The 26078-nt window shown below is 41.9% G+C and overlaps 1 long non-coding RNA gene across 2 annotated transcripts in view; it reads right to left on the bottom strand.

Annotated features, from left to right (window-relative positions):
- Positions 1-26078, bottom strand: part of LOC101178953 — a 148257-nt gene that overhangs the window by 53762 nt on the left and 68417 nt on the right. Inside the window, exon 3 of one of the 2 annotated variants that reach the window (XR_001114223.2) lies at positions 5122-5300. The exons of the other annotated variant lie outside the window; for it this stretch is intronic. This is a non-coding gene — a long non-coding RNA (uncharacterized LOC101178953). The remainder of the gene's footprint in view (positions 1-5121; positions 5301-26078) is intronic. 2 annotated transcript variants of the gene reach the window in all.

The following is a 26078-nucleotide window of genomic DNA, read 5'->3' as shown; positions in this document are numbered from 1 at the left end:
CCTATAAATTTTATTAACATAACAAATATTAAAAAGCATTAATGATATAGTTTGCATTCCTTTTTTCATAGTAAGTCTTCAATCTCTGGTGTCTACTTTACCCTCACGGCACATTGCACTTTGGACCAGTCACATTTCAGTCACTGAGTAGCAATGTGTGGCTACACATGGGACAGTGCAGCTTCAGCCCATCAACCACAGCCTTGCCCTTGGTCTTCTCTATCTCCTCTCCAGCCTCATCCCTGCCCCCGCCCATGGTCCCTCACCTGCTTGTTTCCTGGGCTCCAGCAGATCTTATCCACACACCAGGTTATTCATGATTCTCTGCCCTTGCACATCAATTTAGAGGTGTGCTGGAGCACAATCAAGTAAATCTCTTCCCAACTCCCCATTCAGTGATGCCACATAGCCTGAAGTCAGCCAAGCTGGAAGCATCTATACTACAGAAACTGCAAGCACTCTAAGACAGGGCTTTTTCTGTGGAAGGGGTGGGCCCATTGTGAAACATTTGCCAGCATATCACTGCCTGTAATGACCACCGCCCTGCCCTGCCACCACCATGCTCTTCTGCCACCCCTCGTTCACTGGATAAATTTGGCCATCCAGTGATCTGTGTATGTTTGCAGCCCTACTAGACTTTAACTTCAGAAAGCAGAGCCTAGATTTTTTTTTATCCAATGCTTGGCATGTAGTAGAGTTCTTTCCTCCTACCATTTTTCTTTATTTTTCTGAACACTCTATTATAATTATCATTGTATATAAAAGGCCATCAAGAAAATATGTTTAAAATATAATATGAATCCTATTTCCTTTACTTACTGCTGTCATGGCCTCATGCAAGGTACTTAACTGTAATGAATATTTGTTTCCATATCTGAAAAGAGGTTTAAAAACATATTCACTGCAAAGCTGCTGCAATGATTAAATCATCTAAATTGTTTAGTCCAGTAATGATTACATACCACAACCACTCAAAAATGTTTAGGTGTTATTACTAAGTGTTTAAGTATCTATTGCTTGTATAAAGTAGTTTCTCAAAACCTTTTTGTTAAAATAAATGTTGAATGAAATTTTAGAAATTCCTCGAGTCCGATTCAGAGAGCATGAGTCAGAATTCCAGCTGCAGACAGATGGCACGTACACTCAAAGGGGTGACTAAGGGGAGTTTATTAAAGGAGTATTTACAAAAGTCTAGGCAAGTTTAAGGGAACCCCAGGGTTGGCAACAGTCCACGGCCACTTCTCAGCCTGAATGTGCAAGGGAAGGGAACATTTACCTGAAAGCAGTAAGAACTGTAGCTACAGGAAAGGTCTATCAACAGGAGCTGCAGCCCTCCTTAAATGAACCCAGCAAGCCATCAGTGGAGGAGGTAGATAGATATCCTGCTTCACTTTCCTCCAGCTCTCCAGAGGATCGCCTGCCAGTGCTTCCCAGTGGCACAACCCATGGCAGAACCTGCAGGGAGCCCATGGCAGACCCTGCAGGCCAGCCACTTGGACAGTGAGCCAGATGGAGAGAGCAGCAGATGGACTGGAGGCCCAAGCAGGGAATCACAAACACAGACAGTCTTCAAGTGGGACAAAACCTCCGTCAGCCTACAGGTGTCCAGTTTTGCTTACATATCAAAGACAATAATCATCGATACTGGGCAGTGTTTCTTTGGTTTTAGCCTTGAAGGAAAGAATCAGATAACAAGCATTTATGTGGCTATCTGGTTACCTCTTCTTCTTCTTTTTTTTTTTTTTGAGAGAGAGCTTCACTCTTGTCGCCCAGGCTAGAGTGTAATGGCGTGATCTTGGCTCACCGCAACCTCCACCTCCCGGGTTCAAGTGATTCTCCTGCCTCAGCCTCCTGAGTAGCTGGAATTACAGGTGCCCGCCACCACACCTGGCTAATTTTTGTATTTTTAATAGAGATGGCGTTTCACCATGTTGGTCAGGCTGGTCTTGAACTCCTGACCTCAGGTGATCCACCTGCCTCCGCCTCCCAAAGTGCTGGGATTACAGGCATAAGCCACCGTGCCCGGCCAACTCTCTAGTTATTTTATCTGCAAGTGTATTCCCTCAGATATAAGAAAGCTGATTTTACTCTACGACCTTCCACTTTGTTGGCATCTCAGCATTCTTAGAAAAAGTTCTTTTCCACGTCTAACTTAAACAATTCGCACTACAACAGAACTATGTTGTATCTTAAACAGTTCTCCGTAGAGCAGAAAAAGAATTGGAATATATAACCTTGATTAAATCACCACTATAGTATTTTTACCTTTATGATTGATCATCACAGTACTTTTCATTTTTGTCCTGTGATCCCCTTTCTAATCATCTATTCAGCTTCTAGCCATGGCCTGTCAGATATCCTACCCATGTCAGAAGAGTGGTTAAAATGTGGTTTGATTATCTTTGCTTCTTGTGGAAGCCTGGAAAACGATTTATAATTTTCTTGGAAAGGCCTGGAAGGAGGCTATAATCATTTCCTGGCTTTGTTATGGAAGCTCTCCAGCTTCTCCACAAAGCCCTTATGCTAGAGAGGACGGCCAGGAGATCAGTTTCACTTTCCTATCTATCCTAAGATTGCGGTCTTCTGAGTCTTTCCTTGTTTCTGCTGGCAATTTCTAAATGCAAGGGCTGACGCCCATTCCACAAGAAAGAGATAGGGAAGGAAGGGGGAAGGCAGCAAGGGTCTTGCCAACATTTTGATTCCTTCGGTAGAATGTAAGCTCCATGAGGGCAGGGGCCACATCTACCCACTCACCTCATGTCCCCAGCACCTAGCCTAGTGTCTGGCACATTGAAGGTGCTCAACACTTTTGTAGAATGAATAAATGAATAAAGGCACGCAATGTGCCAAACACTTTAAGATATTGGAGATCTTGTTTTTCAGATGGGAAAATGGAGAGCCCAGTATTATTTAAAATGTCAGCAGTGGGCAAGGCTTCAACCCCAGTCTTCTGGCTTTTGCCGTCCAATACATCCTACTGCTTCCCATCTAAAATGATGCCTTCCTTTGTCAAGTCATCTTGCTTTACCTTTGCTATTACCTCGCTCAAGTTCAACTTTTCAGTAACAAGCCTGGACTCACAAGCCCTGCCATGATCAAGAGCCCCTGTCTCCACAGTTAACCCATCTATGTTGCTGTCTCTCATTGGCCTTGCCCCTGGGGTCTTCCCTCTTCACATCTTAAGACTGCAGCCTTTTGGGGGGTTTATGAGTGTATTGTAGAGGCTTCTTTTTTTTTTTTTTTTTTGTTTGAGACGGAGCTCCACCTCCCGGGTTCATGCCATTCTCCTGCCTCAGCCTCCCGAGTAGCTGAGACTACAGGCACCCACCACCACGCCCAGCTAATTTTTGTATTTTTAGTAGAGATGGGGTTTCACCATGTTAGCCAGGATGGTCTTGATCTCCTGACCTGGTGATCCACCTGCCTTGGCCTCCCAAAATGCTGGGATTACAGGTGTGAGCCACTGCGCCCGGCCAACCCCCCGTCACCCAGGCTGAAGTGCAGTGGCATGATCTCAGCTCACTGCAATCTCCACCTCCCAGATTCAAGCGATTCTTGTGCCTCAGCCTCCTGAGTAGCTGGGATTTCAGGCATGCGCCACCACACCCAGCTAAAGAGGTTTCTTTTTGAGTAAACTATATGTGGGATATTAGAAACTGTGACTGCCTCAGAGCCACCACCTGCCTGTATTGATCTCCATGGCCCAGTGGCTTGCAGCTCCTGGTGTGTCAATGGTCTGGGTGGATGCCTGCACCACCTGAGGCTGCCCCAGGGTACCATCATCAAGCTGCAAACTGCTTCCAAAGTGAGTTTCCCTTTCCTCCAACCCACCACCATGAGTTCCTGGACACCCCTGGCCTAAAAGTCCCAGAAAATAGTGAGGACAGTGCCTTGTTTGGGTAGCCCTCCCCCACCTACTCCCAAGATCCAGTGTTTCTCTGTCCAGGCTGTCTGTCCCCTGTATCCAGAACTGACCAGTTATAGACCTCTGCTACCTCTGCTTGCCTTGGCTTCATTCTCTTTGGCAGAGACAGATGTGGAGCTAGCAGAGCCCTGGGTGAAAGGCATACTTTTGCATTTGTGCAGGCCCTTCCCACCCATTTATAGGTGTAACTTTTACAAAGCCTGGATTCCTGTGTGTTGGCACTCGGACAGTGTTGTATTTAAGAAGCACAGGATAATATCCAAAATATAATTTAAAAGGAAATGCATTCTTTATTCATCATCATGTAAGTCATAACAGAGAATAAACATAGATAGGAAATCTTTAACATTTACTAAATTCTCAATTTCTTTCTTTCTTGCTTTCTTTCTTTCTTTTTTTTTTTTTTTTTTGACAGGATCTCACTCTGTCACCCAGGCTAGAGTGCACTAGTATGATTATAGCTCACTGCAGCCTCGACCTCCTGGCTCAAGCAATCCTCCTGCCTCAGCCTCCCATGTATCTGGGACCACAAGTGCGCATGACCATACTCAGCTAATATTTTTATTTTGTTGTAAAGACAGGGATCTCACTTTGTTGCCCAGGCTGGTCTTGAACTCCTGGGCTCAAGCAATCCTCCTGCCTCATCGTCCCAAAGTGCTGGCATTACATGCATGAGCCACCGTGCCCAGCCTAAATTCCCAGTTTCTTCTCTGTTCATAGTTCCTCCAATGAGACTTCTCATATCCCTGAAGAAAATTCCTCTACCCCTTGCTTCCATGACTGCCTTTTTCCTCCAGCCCCATTCTCCTCCTCTCTTAGGATTTTATTAGATAGCTTGACTTAGCTTCTTTCCCAAGGAATCTTTTCTCTTTGGAAGAGGACAGAAATCAGGGGCTCTGTAATCAAAGATTCTCTTTAGAGAGATAGGGGAGAGGGAGAAGTGAATACCCACACAGAAATCAGCATTCCCATCACTTACACATTTTTCAGAATAGGCATAGCTTCATTATTTTCTTATTAGTCATTAACCCCTAGAAACATATTTTCAGTTGTTCTTTGTGATGTTTAAAGTGCCACATCAACAATTATCATCCCAGCTTGGAAACTGAGCCTGCTTGCTGGTGAAAAACAGAAACTCTATTCATGGGACCAGCTCAGAAACAGGGCTGTGATAAGTTTGAGCTGGTAGATCTTACCTGGCTGAAGCAGGGAAGGATGCAGATACATCATGTCTCTTCCTTGTGTGCAAGAGCCTGTTCATCCATTCATTCACTCAACCACTGAACCAAGATTTTCTGTGCAACAATTATTCTTCTGCTAGATGCAGAAGAGACTGAGAAGAATAAGACTTGGCCCTCATCTTCAAGGAACTCACCTCGAGTTGGGGAAAAATCACGTGATCACATCAACTATAACACAATTTGGTGCGTTATAGCAGACATAGTAGCAGGGCACCATGGGGCCACTGGGATAGCATAACTAACCCTGACATGGGATAAGCATGGATCAGCCTAAGAAGGCTTCCAAGAGGAGGTGTCATTTGATCTGGATCGAAAAAGAAAAGTAGAAGCTTTTCTGATGAAGAATGGAGTACAGTCACTTCAGAAAGAAGCATATAATAGGTGATGCCATAGTTACTTGAAAGAGGATGCTATTTTGGGGGAAGAATAGAAGTTCAGAATAGCTGGAGGGTATGTGGCACAGAGTGATGGGAGATAACACAAGCAAAAATGTGAAGGACCTTTGAAATTTTTGTGTTGGGGGCCTAACACGGTGGCTCACACCTGTAACCACAGCACTTTGGGAGGCCAAGGTGAGCGGATCACAAGGTCAAGAGATCGAGACCATCCTGGCCAACGTGGTGAAACCCCGTCTCTACTAAAAACACAAAAAAATTAGCTGGGCGTGGTGGCACATGCCTGTAGTCCCAGCTAATCAGGAGGCTGAGGCAGGAGAATCACTTGAACCCGGGAGGTGGAGGTTGCAGTGAGCCGAGATCAGGTCACTGTACTCCAGCCTGGTAACAGAGCGAAACTCCGTCTCAAAAAAAAAAAAAAAAAAAGTATTGGAAGAAAATGGAAAAAAATTAAAATTACCAATACCCCTCATCATTTCTTAAATCTTATATGAAGTAAGTCACAGTAGAAATCCCCTCTCTGCCCATGCAAAACCATTCGACCAAGGAAACCACTGCTAACAGTTTGATAGATATCCTTTCTTCTTCTTACATTTATGCAGGCATATTTAAATCACGTTTTAGAAACAAAAAATTAAGTATCCTATACCTACTGATCTGCAGCTTAATTTTTTTCAGTTAGTAACATATTTTCACAGGTCAGTTTATACAAAACTATTTTGTTACTTTTAGCAGACAACAAGGAACCAGTAAAGGACTTTAAGTTTGGGAACAAGTGGATCAAATATGTTTTTTATGGAGCCTGGATGGGAGAGAAGAGGACCCAGGCATAGAGTCCATTCAGGGAAGGCCATGGTGAGAACTCCACTGAAAAGGCCACAGGGATGAGATTTGAGATTTCTGAGGTAGAATCATCAGGATTGTGACAGGTGATGGATTGGCTATGAGAATGGCTTGGTGAAGGTTCTTTTGTTGTATGTAACAGAAGCCACTCAAGGCAAGAAACATTTCGACGCCAGGCTTCAAAGGCAGGAACGAAATCGGGCCTGAGGATGGCCTGGAACCCAGAACTAGAAAGCTATCAGGAGTCAAGATCACTGTCTACTCTTTCTAGGGTGTAGATCTCTCATTTCAACTTCTCTCTGAAGGTCCACCTCATTGTCCTCCGTGTGACTACTTCCCCATGCACTGATGCTTCTCCCAGCTACAGAGCAAGTGCTAACTTAGATCAATCCAACCCAGAACAACAAAACCGGAATCTGGGGAGACGCCTGGCCATCGTGTGTGTGTACGTGTATGTGTGTGTGTGCATAGTGTGTGTCGAGGACTAAGCATTTTTTTTTTTTTTTTACCATGCCTGGCCATTGCACGTGCACACGTGTGTGCATGTGTGCGTGTGTGGTGTGTTGAGGACTAATTTTTTTTTTTTTTATCTTGCCCAAATTCCTATCTAAGGAGTCTGGGGAGTCATGCCCTACAAATCATAAATTCTCATCGATGAGTTTTATTTAACCCTATATATAGTGACTTACTTTCCAACCTGACTCTGGCTTACTTTCCAACCTGATTCTGGCATAACATTAAGAGACAAAGTAGAAAATAAAAATATTTTACCCCAGAATGTGTTTCTTTGCCATATTTTGAAATGGCCCTGCAAAGCTGTACTTTGTGGGGGAAAATTTGCATCTGTAAAGAAACTTTATTAACATAGCTAGATCTTTTTCTTCCTGACCTAAAGAGATTAACTAAGATTTGAATAGGAAACGTTTGTCATCTATTCTCCCTAAGGACAGCCACTATAAGACTTTGAAAGAATTTTGGTCTCCACAATCTTAACCTGAACATTCCCTTTCTATGAATCCCAGGTCTTTAGACATACTCAACCAATTGTCAACCAGAAAATGTTTAAATTCACCTGTAGCCTGCAAGCCCTCCCTTACCCCCCAGTCTCTCTCCCTACCTTTGAGTTGTCCCGCCTTTCTGGACCGAACCAATGTATTTAAATGTATTTGATTGATGTCTCATGCTTCTCTAACATGTATAAAACCAAGCTGTGCGAGGACCACCTTGGGTACAGGTTCTCAGGACCTCCTGAGGGCTGTGTCATGGGCCATGGTCACTCGTGTGTGGCTCATAATAAATTTCTAAATATTTTAGAGTTTGACTCTTTTCATAGACAGTGTTTTCAGAATTCCTGGGCAATTTCAACATAGAGCGAAGGTGAAGAATCTCCAGTTTGGCACGGCTGTGAGTCTTGGAGGCGCCATTTCCACGTTTGCAGGAGAAAGGATGTGATTGGCCCAGCTTGGGTCAGGTGTCCACGCTGGTCCAATCAACTGTGGCCGTAGACAGGGGCGCCCGGACAGGGTGGGAATAAGTAGAGGTTTATTTAGCTCAGACTCTCCTGCTAGGGAGTGTAAAGGAAGGGAGGAGTGGCCTGGACAACATCAAGGTTCTGTGGTTCCACATGGCACAGGCAAATCAGGTTTCGTGTTTACCTCTTGCTCCTTCTCCCCAGGACAAAGCCTTGGCCTTAGTGGAAAATGAGTACTTTATGTCACTGGCACGGGTCCCATTACTCCCTCCCTGCCCGAAAGGACAAAGGGAGTGGCCTCGTCCCTGGGCTGCAGTCCCCAGGCCTCCCTCCTCCACCAGGAGCCAGAGCTGCCTGAAGATGCCTCTCTCAGAGCCATTTAACCAAGTCCCTGGGCAAAGAGCATTTCTGCTGGGAAGTGGAAGCAAACAGCTGTGAAATGATAGGTCCTGGAATCAACTTCTTGTTTGTCATCAGAATGAGTGACGGGGAGTGAACTGTGGCTTCATATTTCCACTCAGATTTGGGGGACGAAGGGAGGCAAGAAATTGCTAACAGGAGGAATTTGAATGCTAGAGAAGCTGGCCATTTGTTGCGTCTTCCCTCATATTTACTTCAACTGTTGTTAGGCAGCTCCTCCCACTCACCTAAGACCCGTCTCCCTAAATGGAGAATTCCTCACACCCCAGCCTCAAGGGGAGGTGAAACCTGGGCTGCATTTGAAGGGACTTAGCCCAACCGCGAGAGATTCATGTTTCCTGTGCCTCCAACTCAAAATCAGATTGCTATGGGGGCGTGGATCTTAACATAACTATCCAAACCCAAGAACAGCCCGAGGGTGGGTTGGAAGAGGCCTCTTTGTCTTCCTGTCTGCCAGGTCTTATCTTCTCTTTTCATATCCTGGTCTTGACCACCGTTTCCACAATGTTTTTATACTTCGCCCGCTTGGCAATTTATGCATGTGTTTTTGAGTGAATATTTTTCATTTTTGTTTTTATTTCTCTGGGAAAGCTAAGAGGGTTATATTGCTGTGCCAAGACAGAGGACTTACTCTAGATTCAGAAGACCCAGATCTCAAGTCCCAGATCTTCCAATTGCTAGTTTTGTACCTTAGGCAAATGACTTCAGTCCCCCCACCCCCATTCTCCTGTGGCTGTGTTTATACTTCTGTTATTATAGTTATCTTATGTCTGTGTTTCCTAGGAAATTTTGAACATCTTAATATTAAATTTTCATTTATCTTGGTAACAAACTCAGTGCCTAGTACATTGCCTGATACGTAGATATACAAAAAAAAAAAAAACAAAAAACTCGAAATGTAAATTCTCACAGTCTATGAAATTGGGACAATTACACCAAATTGTAAATATTAAATAAGACAATTCATGTGATTTATAAACTATAAAAAATACTATGTTTAAAAGTTGTAATAATGTCACTATAAAATTTTGTAGAGTTTTTTTTTTAATGGTTCTCTTATTCTTCCTGCATATTTGAAAAGTTTAGGGTAAGGAGTTTGTGAGGAAAACCTAGGATTTCTTATTTGCAAGATTTTATTAATTACATGACTTACTCTGTTTCTGGCATAAGCGTCTGTTCTCACTTATGGTGTTTTTTCATTTAACTAGTTACATTGTCTAATGGTTAATATTGTGGTGTAAAGGATGATAGCTCTAAATGAGGGTTTGTCAACATTTGCACTGTTGACATTTTGGGCCAGAAAATTCTTTGTTGATGAGGAGGGGCCTGTCCTGTTTAGCAGCATCCCTTGCACCCCACCCACTAGATGCCAGTAGCCCTTCCCCCTAGTTGTAACAACCAACAGTATCTCCAGACATTATCAAATGTCCCCTGGAAGGGGGTGCAAAATCACCCCTTCTGATTCACTGTTGAGCACCATTGCTCTGAAGTTATGACTTATGCTTTTTTCTCTTGCATCTTCTGTTATTAACTTTCTCAATATTTTAAATGTATGTCTCTTAAGTGCTGCAAAATCAGACCACTCTGAAGTCCACTCAAAGCATTTTTCACTCACTTGGGTCTGAAGACATGCATGTCCTTCAATACATCTGATTACTCAGAGAAGATTTCCCTAGCTTGCCAGAGAAATTCCCTCTTTCTCCGTCATTCTTCCTCTATACACAAGGTTGGCACAGATCAATCCTAAAATTCCATTCACCATGACTTCCAAAAGCAAGTAGGCTTCTTGCTTTTAAAGCCTGGGATGTCCTACCTTCTCAGAGTTCCCTAGGTGAACACATAATCAAAGCCCCACTGTCAGCCTCCCTGCACTGGAGGGACCCTTGATTTACTGCATATGTACATTTGGGTGTGGTCACTTTATGTTATCATAAAGATAAGTCTCTCCTAAGTGAACAGACACCCATCTTTTCTTGCACAGTGTACCTTTTTTCTTAGCCTCCCTCCCTTTCTCTGTATTTGGTGTCTTTATGGACTTGTGCCAGTTTATAGGCAGTGATTTAATTTTTCCACCCCATGAATGGCTGAAGCCAGTGTTACTGTCCTCTTGCTGCAGACAAGGTGCCTACTTTCCTCCCAGCTTCCTGTTTACCCTGCTTCGAGGAGCACCGAGGCCCAAGATTTTGCCTGAAATTCATTTTCTCCAAGATGCAAAAGCTGTTATTAATAACCTCCATTTGTTTGCCTATGACCTTGGTAAGCACGAATGTACCAAGTACAAATTGTACCCACTCCTCTGAGCACTTGGTACTCACTTAACAAATCCCTGTCTCCCTGACAAAAAGGATGCTGTCTCATCAGAAAATTGCCCTACATACTATGCACGCAGCTCCCATTCCTTCTTAAGGAACCTCATTCCTGTGGACAAGAAAGAAGGGGGCTTGCTGTCCTCTGACTGCTTAGGCACATAGTGAATGTCCAGGGTCTGACACATAACAACACTTTTTTCTCCTCAGCTTTTACTTTAGGTTCAGGGTGTATGTGCAGGTTTGTTACATGGGAAAATTGCATGTTACTGGGGTTTGGAGTACAAATGATTTCATCACCCAGGTAGTAAGCATGGTACTTGACAGCTAGTTTTCTAACCCTCACCATCTTCCCACTCTTCTCCTTCAATTAGTCCCCAGTGTCTATGGTTCCCATCTTTATATCCATGTGTACTTAATGTTTAGCTCCCACTTATAAAGTGAGAACATGCAGTTTTTGGTTTTCTGATCCTGCATAATGGCCTCCAGCTGCATCCATGTGCCTGCAAAGGACATGATTTTGGTTTTCTTATGGCTGCATAGTATTCCATGGTATGTATGTACCACATTTTCTTTATCCAATTCACTGTTGGGCACCTAGGTTGATTCCATATCTTTGTTATTGTGATTAGTGCTATAATGAACATATGGGCACGTGTATTTTTAGTAGAATGATTTCTATTCCTTTGGATATATACCCAGAAATGGGATTGCTAGGTCGAATGGTAGTTCTAAGTTCTTTGAGAAATCTCCACACTGCTTTCCACAGTAGTTGAACCTGTTTACATTCCTTCCAGCAGTGTATAAGCATTCCCTATTCTCTACAACTTCTCCAGCATCTGTGATTTTTTTTAGTTTTTAATAGCCATTCCGACCAATGTGAGATGGTATCTCATTGTGATTTTGGTTTGCATTTCTGCAATGATTAGTAATGTTGAGCAGTTTTTATATGCTTGTTGGCCACCTGTATGCCTTCTTTTGAGAAGTGTTCCATGTCCTTTGCCCGTTTTTTAATGGGGTTGGTTGTTTGCTACATAACATTTCTACAGTTGCTTTTGGCAAGAGTGATGGCGCAAGATTGCTATCTTTACAAAGTAGCTACATTTTAAATTAACATTCTGAAGATGAGCTGACATCTAAAAAGACAGGAGAATAGTTTAATAGGAACCCATCTGATAAGGAAATTTGGATGGGCTGTTTAATGGATCCAACATGCTTCAAAATAATTCCCTTCACATTGACAACCACCATCACAACCACCCCTTTGAACTACTCAGTGCTTGATGTACGTTATCTCATTTAAATCTCACAACAATCCTGATGAGGTTTTACTGGAAGTAAGTATTATTACTTCCATCTTACAGATGAGGAAACTAAAACTCAGAGATCTTGTGTGAACTTGACCAAGGTCACACAGTTGTTAAGTAGCAAATTTAGGATTTGATCCAAAGCACAACAAAGTGAGATACTGGACATTAGCAATCAGAACAGAGATTTCTCTGAAACTCTGAAGTGGAATAAAGAGCTTCCTGTCTAACCCCAGCAACTATAACACTAAGAAAACAAATCTTAAAAACATCTCTCAGAGTAATATGAAAAATACAAGATTAGGAATCATAAGATCTGGGTCTTAATCCCTACTTTACTACTTTCAAGCTGAATGATCAGGGACAATTTATTGATCACTGCTGAGCATTGGTTTTCTCATCTAACATGGAAATTACAGGGCTATTGTGAGTAATTATGTTTTAACTGTTAATCTCTACAAAAATGTAGTTTGACCACACGCATTTCCAAACAGTCTCATCACCAGATCCTGGGAAGAACCTGGCTTCTCTACTCAAGTCAAGTTGGACAGCCATGGCTGAGGCTGTCCAAAGACAATGTTCTCTTTCTCATAACATCAGCGACGACACAGGGAAAGCGAGCATGTCAGGCCATGGGGCTGCTTCTCTAATAGGCTGGCCACATTTGGAACATAGGTCTGGGCCTCTTCTGGCCAGTAACCACAAGGACAGGACGAACAGATGCAAGGGCATGCCTCCAAGTGGCTGGCCAGCACCCGGGGGCTTTGGAACACTGTGGTTAATCTCAGGCCCTGGCAGGAGGGTAAAGTCCCAGCTCCCAAGTTAGTCGCTTCCACAAAAGTAAACCAAAATGAGTCATGTGAAGATGGAGAAACCACCAGAGACAGCTTTCCATGTAAGGATCACAGTAAAGAATAAAAGCCAGCAATGGGAGAACTCTAAGCACTTGGATGGCTGATGTTTCCTTCTTAGTGAGTCAGTATGTGAGATGTGTGGCCAGACACGAGCATGGGCATGTGTGTGTGTGTGCAGTGAGGGAAATCTGTGTGTATTCTTCTGCCTCCTCTGTGGCTGGTTTGCCAGCTGCTGCTCAATATCATTCAAGTGGATTGGAAACTTATACAGTAGTATTATTAGAGGGTGACCCTGGTTCTTTTTGGTATTACAAAATTGCCCTTTAAAAAGCTTTTCTTGCTTTGACTCTGAGAGGGGGCATGGAGTGGGGTCCATATATTCTCCCTGTGCACATATGCATGTAAATATGAGTGGATAAGCAAGGACAGCCAGAGCTCTTGAAAGCAAATGTCTCAGTAGATGGGCTGGAAGATGAAATTGAGGAAATAGTCCCAAATATAATGAAGAAAGGATGGAAATTATGAGGGAAAAGTTGAAAGAAATGTAGGATCAATTCACAAAGTCCAACATCCATCTAGCAGGATTCCAGAAAAAAAAAGTGAAGATGAGGGGAAACATTATCAAAGGAAAGACAAGAATTTCAGACTGGAAGGACCCACCGAAGATTGAGCAAAAAGAGTAAAAAGGGACCCATATACACTGCGATACAATTTAGAAATATAAAAAGAATATTCTCAGTGATTTCAGAAAGTAGATACTGTAGAAAAATAAGAATTAGCCCAAGCTTTGCCTTCTTGTCAGTAATTTTGGATGCCAGAAGAGTAACCTAGTGAAGCAATTGATGCCTTTGTAGTACCAAGGGAATTTGATTTTCCATTTAGAATCATCAACCCCAGTCAAACCATTCAAATGTCAGAGCAAATAGTTTTTCAGAACCACACTACTTGATTCTTCAGTAAATAATACTTATACAGTTATATTATAAAAATTCATTATTGATTTTTGTTCTTCAGAATTAACCTATAGACAAAACGAAGGCTCAACTGTTTATCCCCCTATTCTGAAAGATTACCTGTGTGCACACCCCAGTAAGATAAAAGAGGAATCCAAGAAAAAGAAAGTCATAGGATCCAAGAAACATTAGAAATAATTTAAGGATGTAATTAAAATTTTAGAAAAATATGATGGTAACTGTGGTACATACCTAGAAGACGATGAGACAAAATTAGGTCATTCAAAATGGTATGCTTAAGAATCTGGATGATCTTCATGATATGGTAAACAGGATGTATGTTTCTATTGTCAATTACTTTAAAAATGAAAAGCAAATAGAAGCCCCAGAATAAAACAAAAATCAGAATTAGAAGCAACCTAAATTAGGACATAGTTTTGGAAAACTGATTAGGGTAGGAAAAGAGAATTCATTTTCTTTTGCATTGCCTGGGATTATTTATTTCTTACTTGATTCTTCAGTAAATAATTTTTATATATTCACAGGATTGACATTGGGGAAGAAACTGTGTATTGGTTTTCAATATTTAGAATCAATCTTTAGACAAAGCAGGGAAGACTTGACTATGGTTTCAGAGTAGAATATAATTATTACAAACCCAGTAAATACAAAAGAGAATCCAGGAAAGGCAGAAGTTAGAAGGTGAAGGAAGTAGGAAGGGTGGAGGGGAAAATGGGGTAATGAGTTCCTCATTTTTCTTGTGAGGAATCAAGTGGAATACAGTCTAAAATTATGAAGATGGAAAGACACAGAGGCAGTGGAGGATAACACACATGCTCATGTAGCAGGAGTCAATAAATACTGTTGAAAGTTGATAAATCAAAAAAGAGAGGTATAAGCATATTACTTGGTATTTTGTGGCAACCACCCAAAGAACTGAAACCAGAACTGGTTAAAGTTGATTGCCATTGGGAGTGGGATGGAGTGAGGACAGGGAGAAGGAGACTTTTCACAGTGTTCTGTCCTATTTGAGTGTAACTTCCATCACATGTGGGCATTACTTTTAAAATAAAACTGGAAAGAAGAATAAGATTACCAAGTGTTGACATTGTGGAAGAAATAGAAGCTCTTATATCCTGTTTGCAAGACTGAAAACTGAATTGGTCCAAGCTTTTTTAAAAAAAGTCATGAAATGCTGAGAAAACTTGAAGTCATGTGTGTGCCTTTAGGAGTTCTATTTTAAGTAAGACATGGAAGTTTTAATACACTTAATACACTTATGCTGCAAACTGGGAAGTGCTAGGGAACCCACGTCCTCTCCATCAGCCTGGCTGGAGCCATCTGAGACAAGCATCTATTTGTGGCAGAAATCTTATACAGCAGGAGCTTGAGAGTGACTCTGTCACTTACCTCATGGATGCACAAACTCCTGAGAAGAGGAGCAGGAGGGAGCGGCAGCAGCCTTTCCTGAAGAAATGAGGGGTGCCTTCTCTCAAAACTTCATGGCAGGCCACAATTTTGTCTTACACCATATTGTCACAGGAAGAAATGCTGCCTGTGGAGACACAAGAACAGGACACAAACCAAACAGGAAAATCCCAATGAGACCAGGGATCCCTGGATGGGATCCTCTTTTGCAACCCTCAAAGGCAAAGCACTTTGCAGGCAGTAGGCATTTATATTAGTGTGCTAAGGCTGCCATAACAGAATAGCATACACTGGGGGGCTTACACAACAAATATTTATTTTCATACAGTCCTGGAGGCTCAAGTTTGAGATTAAGGTGCACCAGGATTGGTTTCTGGGGAGGTCTCTCTTCCTGGCTTGCAGACAGCCACCTTCTTGGTGTGTCATCACATGACTTTTTCTCTGTGTATACAGAGAGAGAGAGAGATGTCTAGTGTCTCTTTTTATAAGGACACCAGTCCTATCAGCTTAGGGTCCAATCTTTATGACCTCATTTAACCTTGATTACCTTCTTGAAGGCGTTATCTCCAAATATAGTCATATTGGTAGTTAGGGCTTCGACATACGAATTTGGAGGTGACACAATTCAGTCCATAATAGTATGGAATAAGCACCTACGGTTATTGAACAATGAATGCTCTGACTGCTTTCCTGGATACATGGGGGCCCTAATTTTTATGCCACACAATGGAGGCTGTAAGGAGAAAGAAACTCTCCTTGTTCACACCCATCTTATGCCTCCTCAAGGTGGATGTCATTGCTAATATGATTGCCCTGCCAAGGTCGTTAAGAGAGCAGTTTTTACAGTGTCCCTATGAGGTGTCAGGGACTTGCTCATCCATCACTCAGCAAACATCCACATGTCCATAACCAGCTACTGCCCCCTTCACACCTGCCCCCATATTGGGATCTGGCTCATTCCCTCTATCTCTGTCACTACCAGCTATGGTCTGAATTTTTGTGACCCCTTCCTCCACAGATTAATATGTTGAATCCTAATTTCTGACTCGATAGTATTAGGAGATGGGACCTTTGAGAAGTGATTAGGTTATAAGGATGGAGCCCTCATGGATGGGATTAATGGAAAGAAAGAAAAAGAAAGGAAGGAAGAAAGGAAGGAAGGAAGGAAGGAAGGAAGAGACAGAGAGAGAGAGAAAGAAAGAAAGAAAGAGAGAGAGAGAAAGAAAGAAGAAAAGAAAAAGAAAGAAAAAGAAAAGAAAGAAGAAGAAGAAAAGAAAGAAAGAAAGAAAGAAAGAAAGAAAGAAAGAAAGAAAGAAAGAAAAAAAGAAAGAAAGAGCGAGCTCCAGAGAGCTGCCTTGCCCTTCTACTATGTGAGGACACAGCAAGAAGGCATCATCTATGATCCTGGAAGTGGGCCCTCACCAGACACCAAATCTGCTGGTGCTTTGATCTTGAACTTACCAGTCTTCAGAACTGTGAGCAACAAATTTCTGTTGTTTAAAAGCCACCCAGTTTAAGGTATGTTTGTTATAGTCGCCCAAACAGACCAAAATGCTGTCTCTCTCTCTCTAACCAAGGGGTAATGAGAGGCTGAGATCCGTATTCATTTTTAGGAGTAAATAATGGGGGCTCCACTTTGGTTTCCAGCCTTAATTGTATGCTCTCTGGAGGAGAAGAAAATGGGGATGGACAGAGATGTAGAATAGGCATTGTACACATTCCGCAAAAAAATAGCAGCCTTTGTTTTCCATTTGCTGTCTTCTCTCTGTCCTTCCCTCTGTCCTCAGAGAGAAGAGACCTCACAGGCAAGAAGAACATGAGAACACAGATGCTCCCAGGGTCCCTGGAACAATGCCATCAAAATCTAGTGTACATCTGTAACAAAGACAGTTTATTGTTCCAAGAGTCTGCATGTTTCATCTAATAGTCATATAAACATAAGGAAGCTCTGGCCTCAGGCTACAAATGCATTTGCTCACTGAGTGCCTGACTGGAGGACAGACTGTGCTTCCTGAGCAAACCAGAACCATATAAAAACAATCCTCCCTGAGTACATAGGACCCAAAGTGATTTCTCAGGATGCTCATTTCCTTTCACAAGTAGTCCCAGGTAGTATGTCTTATATTCAGAGCAGTCCTGGTACTCTCCTGGAACACCACAGCTCAACATCCTTTCGGTTTCACTGTCCAGAGGCCTAGCATGCTCATTTCCTCTCTAAATCCCTTGACTCTCAAAAATACCCCTAACACATTTACAGTTTACAAAGTATTTTCACATGTCATTTAATTCTCGCAAGTACTCTGTGAGATGACAGAGACTCAGTCATTCATTTATTCAGCAAGCACTAAACAAGGGCTAGGTACCATGCCAGACCCTGGGGAGACAGAACAGGCTAAGATGTGCTGCCCACACTTGAGGAGCTCACAGACCACCAAGGGAAACAGACAATGCCCAGGCCTAGCTGCCATGGCAGGAGGGCACCACAACTTAAGAGAGCACAGAGGGAGCCCATTCTGGCGCAGGAGAACCAGGGAGGTTTCCTGAGGAATATGGTCTCATTCCTGATGGGAGAGTCAGAGCTGAGCAGGCAAAGAAGGGGACCAAAGGAATGCCAGGCAAGCAGGAGGGCATTCAAGTTATAAAAGAGAAAATGTGGCCCAAGTGTGGTGCTTTGAGCAGCTGAGTATGGCTTGAAGTAGAGTGTGAAGTGTGGGAGGGGAGGTGAACAGGAGATAAATCCAGAGAGGAACTCAGGGCCACATCACAGGTGAGTATATTTCAGGACATGGTAAGGAAATCGGATTTTTACCCTAGGGAAATAAATAGGTAATTGCTAAGGGTTTTAAGTAAGGCAGGTACATGGATGAGCTGTGCAGTTTAGAAAGAGTAATCAGGACGGCGAGGTGCAGTGGCTCACGCCTGTAATCTCAGCACTTTGGGAGGCCAAGGCAGGCTGATCACTTGAGGTCAGGAGTTCAAGACCAGCCTGGCCAAAATGGTGAAATCTTGTCTCTACTACAAATACAAAAATTAGCCAGGTGTGGTGGCACACACCTGTAATCCCAGCTACTCGGGAGGCTGAGGCAGGAGAATCACTTGAACCTGGAAGGTGGAGGTTGCAGTGAGCCAAGATTACATCACCACACTCCAGCCTGGGGGATACGGCGAGACTCCATCTCAAAAAAAAAAAGAGTAATCAGCCAGTGCAGATGCTGGACTGAGGGGATAAGCCAGGAAGATCCTGAGTGGTCCAGGAGAGAGAAGAGATTTTCATTCAGAGCAGTGGGAATGGGGATGGCGAGTAGGGATGGTTCAGGATATATTTAAGAGGACATACAGGACTTGTGACTGGATGACTGTGAGAGGTGTAGGGGAAGCTGGGGCAAACATCCAGATTTCTGTTTGGGCCCATGAGTAGATGATGGTGCTGTTCACCTAAGTAGGATGAGGAAGAGGAACAGGTTTGGGAAGAAAGTGAACAGATTGATTGGGCATGCTGAGTTCTAGGGACATATAAATCCCAAACAGAGATGTTTGGGGAAGTTTGGGTTGAGGCTCGGCAACTCAAGGGAGAGGTCCGGCTTGGTGATATGGATTTAGGGGACTCTGGCATAGTAGCTGTAGATGGTGTCACAGAAGTATATGAGGTCTCCCAAGGGGAGGATGCAGAAGCCTGATGTCATTAGACAGATGAAGGGACTGAGGCTGCCTGAAGATCTCATAGCTGGTCCATGGCAGAGCTGGGCTGGAGCCAGGTCTTCTGACTCCAAGCCCAGTGCCCTATCTGCCACACAAAAGTCTAGCCAAGGACTCCTGGATATGAGCCTGGGCTGTACCTGGAAGCCAACAGGTTTTACCTCTGTTGTTTCCTTGTTTTATCTAATAGGAAGTAGCCCTTGAGCAGTGGCCAAGAAGCGCTTCATCAGGTTGCTCTTGGTAGGCTGCAAGGGTGAGTGGAGGAGTAGTCTAAATACCTACTGGGGAGATACCCTTGGGTGAGACAAGGCAGAAAATGCTCACACTTGCCACCATGTTCACCCTATCATTCAATCCTTATATCTGCTCTTCCTGGGTCACTCACCTTCCTGCTTACTTCCCTAGACTCTGCTCACATCAGGTTCTTTGCTTCACCTCCCCTCTCCATCAAAATCTTCTTGTTTTAGTCCCATCCCACCTCCACTCTATAGTTCTCTGCTAGACCATGAGATAAAGCAAGTCCTGCTAAGATGAGTACTAATCAGTTAATGAGAAATCCATCCCATGGTACCCACTCCTTTTAACCAGAATTCTTGGAGACATGTAAGTAGCATTGCTAAAGGCAATAATTTGAAGCAACTTGGCCAATTATTGAGGAAAGGATAGGTATATAGGCAGGAGAGGAAGCAAGAGAGAAAGTTGGGGCCAGATCACCATCGGTATGTTTCATATTACATTAACATGTTTGGATTTGAGTTCATTCAACATGGTGATGCAGTGGCCTGCTGGTTAAGGCCCTCCTTGTCATGAGAGTTGACATTCTATTTCAACACCTGGTAAACAATAGGTGTGCCCTTCTGTACACACACACCGCAAGCATCTCTTGTCTCCTCATCTGCAGTACAACAGAACAGAGACAGGGTGATTTCTCAAATCAAGGCCACAGGTCCCAAATGTTTTCCTCAAATTCTGTGAGTGATCTTATTGGGAGAACCAATGCCAGGCCAGGCTAGAAATCCAATCAGAACCAACGTTTACTAAGGGGTGAATTAAGAAGGAATCCCTTGGGTGAGGGAGGGTTTTTCTCCCTTGGCAAAATATGATTTGCTGTTTTCAAGTTAACGAAAAGAAGGGGGGAAACAAAAAATAACAACTGAAAGATCTTTTAAAGGAAGTACAAACTTGGACAGACCAAGGAACACTTACGAAACAGCCTGCCCTGCTGTCTGGTTCCAGCCTTGCAAGACTTAAGCCACAGTGACCCCAGGGTCACAGAAAGAAGCAGCCCGCTGGGGTTAGGGTTTGAGGAGGAGGAATGTTGTCCAGCACATGTGGTGCAGGGCGGCAGGTTTATCTCAAGGGCTCAAGATTCTACAGTAAGGCCCAGGGCATATTGACTGCCTGCCTGGGTAGACGTCGGGCCACCCAGTGCTCTGCTGTGACTCTGGATGATGGGTTGGCTGCAGATGGTGGGGCGAGCCCAGCTGGCCTTGCAGCTACAGACAGGAAATGCCAGAGCACTGGGGATTGGGCATCATGGAGTTCATGAAATCACATGCCTTCCAGCTGTAAGATTGTCCAGTCTCACTCCCACCAGTTGATGTCTGAATTCCCTTAGCAACATTCTTACCAAGTGGTCATTAAGCCAGTACTGGAATAGCCCCCATGACAGAAACTTTTATCCTTCAAGAAAGTCAGTTTTGTCTTTGGATAGTTCTGGCTGGATGGGATAGGAGTTACTAAATCCCTCCGTTACTTCAACTGCCTGGTGGGGGATGGTTCTCTGCACTCACACAGAAGACATTTCTGCCCATCCCAAGTGGCAGGAGTTGGTCTGAACACCTACGTCTGCCAGAAGGCACATGAGACTAGTCACCCTACATCTCCAAGCACAGGTGACAGGGGCATTTTGAACTGCATGTCACAGGAAGAGGTTTGCTTTGTTTACCTCTGAATCTTCAGCAGCTGCCCCATGATTGACACTAGAAAAACTAGATAAATATTTCCAAAAGATGAATTTATGAACAAGCCTAAGGTTTTGCCATTTATCTCATCAAGAAACAGAATTTGGATTTACAAAGTCAAATGTCATTTTAAAGGGCATTCAAGACTCAACAAAGTCATTCTAACCACTCCTCCCTTAACCCAGTGCACGCCACCTAGGGTAAGTGCCAAATTTTATGCTGTGCTTTTGCAACGCGTCTCTACTTGAAGAGATATACTATCTCCTTTATCATATTGTAAATTCCTCCAGGAAGTTTCACCAGAAAGTTATTCTGACTTATTGTACAACTTCCAAAGTTATACAGTGCTGGGCAGACGTTGAGTAGTAAAACTGTTCCATACTTGGTCTATACTAGGTACCCACAAATACTTATTGAATGAATGAATGAATGAATGGCAGAGGGAAAGGCTTTGTTGTTGTTTTGCAAAAGTACAGAAGTCAGATTATCCAAATTTTACTTCTTACAAACATAAACATGCATATATGCACACGCACATTCCTTTCCTTCTCTTAACTTCGAATAATTCTTGGAGTGTTTTGACTATTCCCAAACTTATTTCTCAAAAATAAATATTTCCACCATTTCACTAAAATTCACCTACAGTATTTTTTGGCCATTAATCACAGACCCTGGGTTTTATTTGTAGATAATAGTAAAAATTAATAATTAAGAATGTACACACTATAAACTGTAAAATAAGAACTAAAGTAACACAGTAAAGAATTATGGATAATAAATATTATTATCCATAAATATTATCCATAATTCTTTATTGTGTTACTTTAGTCCTTATTTTACATTTTATAGTATAAACAGTAGAGGAGATAAATAGAATACTTTTTAAAAATACTGAATTAGTCCAAAAGAAGGTAGAAAAAGAAGAAAAATAGAACAAAAAACATATGAGACATAGAAAACAAATACCAAGATGCTAGATTTAAACTGAACCATCTCAATAATCATATCAAATGTAAATGGTCTAAACATCCCAATTAAAAGAAAGAGATGTCCAGATTTTATTAAAAATAAGCAAAAAGCAAGACCCAAATAAATACTACCAATAAGAAACCCACTTTAAGTAAAAAGACACAAATAAGTGAAAAGCAAAAGGATATAAATGGTAATCTTAAGAAAGCTGTAGTGGCTATATTAATATCAGAAAAAGCAGATTTCAGAGCAAAAAATATATAGCCAGGGATAAAGCTGTTTCCCATTTAGTAAAAATAAAGGTGCTAAATTATCAAGAGGACATGGGATAGGAATCATAAATGTTTATATTTGTAACAACTAACCTTCAAAATACATGAAACAAAATATGGAAAAATTGCAAGGATAAATTAACAGATACATGATTATAATAAAATATTTTAACACTTCCCTCTCAGTAGTTAATAGACACAGAAAGAAAATCAGTACAGATAACAACTCAAATGACACTATCAACCAACTTGATCTAATTGACATTCAGAGAACATTCCACCAAAAAACAAACAAACAAAAAGGTCAACATAATACAAATTCTTTTCAAGTGCATATAGAACATTTTCAGAAATAAACCATATTCTGGGCTATTAAGCAAGTCTGAATACATTTAAAAGGATTTGGGTCACACAAAGAATATTCTCTGACCAAAATGGAATTAAAATAGAAATCAGTAACAGAAATATATCTGGAAAAAAACTGCAAATATTTGGAAACTAAATTTCACACTTATAATCTATAGGTCAAAAAAGAAATCTCAAGGGAAAATACAGTATATTTTAGAATACATAATGAAAATACAACATATCCCAATTTGTGGGATGCAGACCAAGCAGTACATAGAGGTAAATTTATAGCACTAAAATGCTCATATTAGAAGAGTCAGGCATGATGGCTCATGCCTATAACCCCAGCACTTTGGGAGGCTGAGGAGGCAGGATAACTTAAGGCCAGGAGTTTGAGCCTAGCCTGATCAACATAGCAAGACCCTCTTTCTATAAAAACTGCAAAACAAACAAACAAACAAAATTAGTCAGGTACAGTGGCATGCACCTATAGTCCCAGCTACTTGAGAGGTGAAGCAGGAGGGCCCAGGAGTTCAAGGCTGCAGTGAGCTATGATCATGCCACTGCACTTCAGCCTGGGTAGCACAGTGAGACCCTGTCTCAAAAAAAAAAAAGAAAAGAAAGAAGGAAGGGAAGGAAAGGAAAGGAAAAGAAAAGAAAGAAAGAAGGAAGGAAAGGGAAAGAAAAGAAAGAAAAAAAGAAAGAAAGAAGGAAGGAAAGGAAAAGAAAAAAAAAGGAAAGAAAGAAGGAAGGAAAGGAAAAGAAAAGAAAAGAAGGCCCGGGCATGGTGTCTCACACCTGTAATCCCAGCACTTTGGGAGGCCCAGGCGAGCGGATCACCTGAAATCAGGAGCATGATTCAGGAGCATAATTCAGCAGCATAAATCAGGGGCATAATTCCAAATGTTGAAATGCCAAAAAATCAAAATCCTGAAAATGTAATTCTGAAAACATAATTTTTAAAAATTCTTTTAAAAATATTTATGTTTTTAAAAGGGTCTTTATTTGAGAAATATACCAGAACACTTCATAGGCCACTTTACACAATGAAATAGGCAATAATAACACATATATTTTTGCAAGCATAAACACTAGATATACTAACAACAATTGCACAGATATAGCAGTTATAAGCAGATGAACTGTATTCATAAAGAAATAGGTCAAAAGCAAAATGTATAAATGTAGATCACTATGGTTGGTAATTGTGTGCACCCATGTTTATAATTTCAGTTATCTGAAATACTGTGACAGATGACCTAAGTCGTTTGATGAGATGAATCAAAAACTGCAATGGGTCGCCACTGCATATGCAGTCGTGCAAAGAGCCTAGATCTCAAAAAATTTTACCTTTCACAAATGTAGACGTATGGAGAGGAAATATCTTCATTTATTGAGAAAGCTTTCGTGTTTTTACATACAAGCACAATGGTGACACACAGTCAGTGTTGTGATAATGCACTTTTGGGAAGTCAAATTTGCAAAAAAATGCATAAAACAAATTAAAACTCTCCAAAAGTCTTTACATGGTTTATACCTCTAGTATTAGAAATGATGCAAAGAGAAATACTTAGCATAGCAAATTGTAAAAAATAATGCTGGTACTTTAAAATAGTGGGGGGAAAGTAAGAAAAAACTAAAAAACTAAAAAGAAAATTCAGCATATTAAAAATATATTACAAGGGTAGATTGTGGGCAATTGCACACACATAGTCCATAAGAACAGGCCAACTTACATGATCATTAACTGTTTTTTGAAGTCTTGCATTGTGATGAATAGCTGCTTTTTATCTTTTAGGGCATGGCTCTCCTCAAAGAATAAGTTCACATTCATTTTCTTTTTTTTTTATTATTATACTTTTAAGTTCTAGGGCACATGTGCACAATGTGCAGGTTTGTTACATAGGTATACATGTGCCATGTTGGTTTGCTGCACCCATTAACTCGTCATTTACATTAGGTATATCTCCTAATGCTATCCTTCCCCCGTCTCCCCACCCCACAACAGGCCCCCATGTGTGATGTTCCCCACCCTCTGTCCAAGTGTTCTCATTGTTCAATTCCCATCTATGAGTGAGAACATGCAGTGTTTGGTTTTCTGTCCTTGTGATAGTTTGCTCAGAATGATGGTTTCCAGCTTCATCCATGTCTTTACAGAGGACGTGAACTCATCCTTTTTTATGGCTGCATAATATTCCATGGTGTATATGTGCCACATTTTCTTAATCCAGTCTATCATTGATTGACATTTGGGTTGGTTCCAAGTCTTTGCTATTGAGAATAGTGCTGCAATAAACATACGTGTGCATGTGTCTTTATAGCAGCATGATTTATAATCCTTTGGGGATATACCCAGTAATGGGATGGCTGGGTCAAATGGTATTTCTAGTTCTAGATCCTTGAGGAATCGCTACACTGTCTTCCACAATGGTTGAACTAGTTTACAGTCCCACCAATGGTGTAAAAGTGTTCCTATTTCTCCACATCCTCGCCAGCACCTGTTGTTTCCTGACTTTTTAATGACCGCCATTCTAACTGGTGTGAAATGGTATCTCATTGTGGTTTTGATTTGCATATCTCTGATGGCCAGTGATGATGAGCATTTTTTCATGTGTCTTTTGGCTGCATAAAGGTCTTCTTTTGAGAAGTGTCTGTTCATGTCCTTTGCCTACTTTTTGATGGGGTTGTTTGGTTTTTTTCTTGTAAATTTGTTTGAGTTCTTTGTAGGTTCTGGATATTAGCCCTTTTTCAGATGAGTAGATTGCAAAAATTTTCTCCCATTCTGTAGGTTGCCTGTTCACTCTGATGGTAGTTTCTTTTGCAGTGCAGAAGCTCTTTAGTTTAATTAGATCCCATTTGTCAATTTTGGCTTTTGTTGCCATTGCTTTTGGTGTTTTAGATATGAAGTCCTTGCCCACGCCTATGTCCTGAATGGTATTACCTAGCTTTTCTTCTAGGGTTTTTACGGTTTTACGTCTAACATTTAAGTCTTTAATCCATCTTGAATTAATTTTTGTATAAGGTGTAAGGAAGGGATCTAGTTTCAGCTTTCTACATATGGCCAGCCAGTTTTCCCAGCACCATTTATTAAATAGGGAATCCTTTTCCCATTTTTTGTTTTTGTCAGGTTTGTCAAAGATCAGATGGTTGTAGATATGTGGCATTATTTCTGAGGGCTCTGTTCTGTTCCATTGGTCTATATCTCTGTTTTGGTACCAGTACCATGCTGTTTTGGTTACTGGAGCCTTGTAGTATAGTTTGAAGTCAGGTAGCGTGATGCTCCAGCTTTGTTCTTTTGGCTTAGGATTGACTTGGCAATGCGGGCTCATTTTTGGTTCCATATGAACTTTAAAGTAGTTTTTTCCAATTCTGTGAAGAAAGTCATTGGTAGCTTGATGGGGATGGCATTGAATCTATAAATTACCTTGGGCAGTATGAGTCTTGCTCTGTCACCCAGGCTGGAGTGCAGTGGCGCAATCTCAGCTCACTGCAGCCTCCGCCTCCTGGGTTCAAGCAACTCTCCTGCCTCAGTCTCCAAGTAGCTGGGACTACAGGCACACGTCACCATGCTTGGCTAATTTTTTGTATTTTTAGGACAGATGGGGTTTCACGGTGTTAGCCAGGATGGTCTCGATCTCCTGACCTCGTGATCCACCTGCCTCAGCCTCCCAAACTGCTGAGATTAC

This window comes from Nomascus leucogenys, chromosome 12 (assembly GCF_006542625.1).
Source record: "Nomascus leucogenys isolate Asia chromosome 12, Asia_NLE_v1, whole genome shotgun sequence".
Lineage (NCBI taxonomy): Eukaryota > Metazoa > Chordata > Mammalia > Primates > Hylobatidae > Nomascus > Nomascus leucogenys.
Note: the sequence above shows the minus strand (reverse complement) of the source record. Positions and strands in the feature narration are given on the sequence as shown.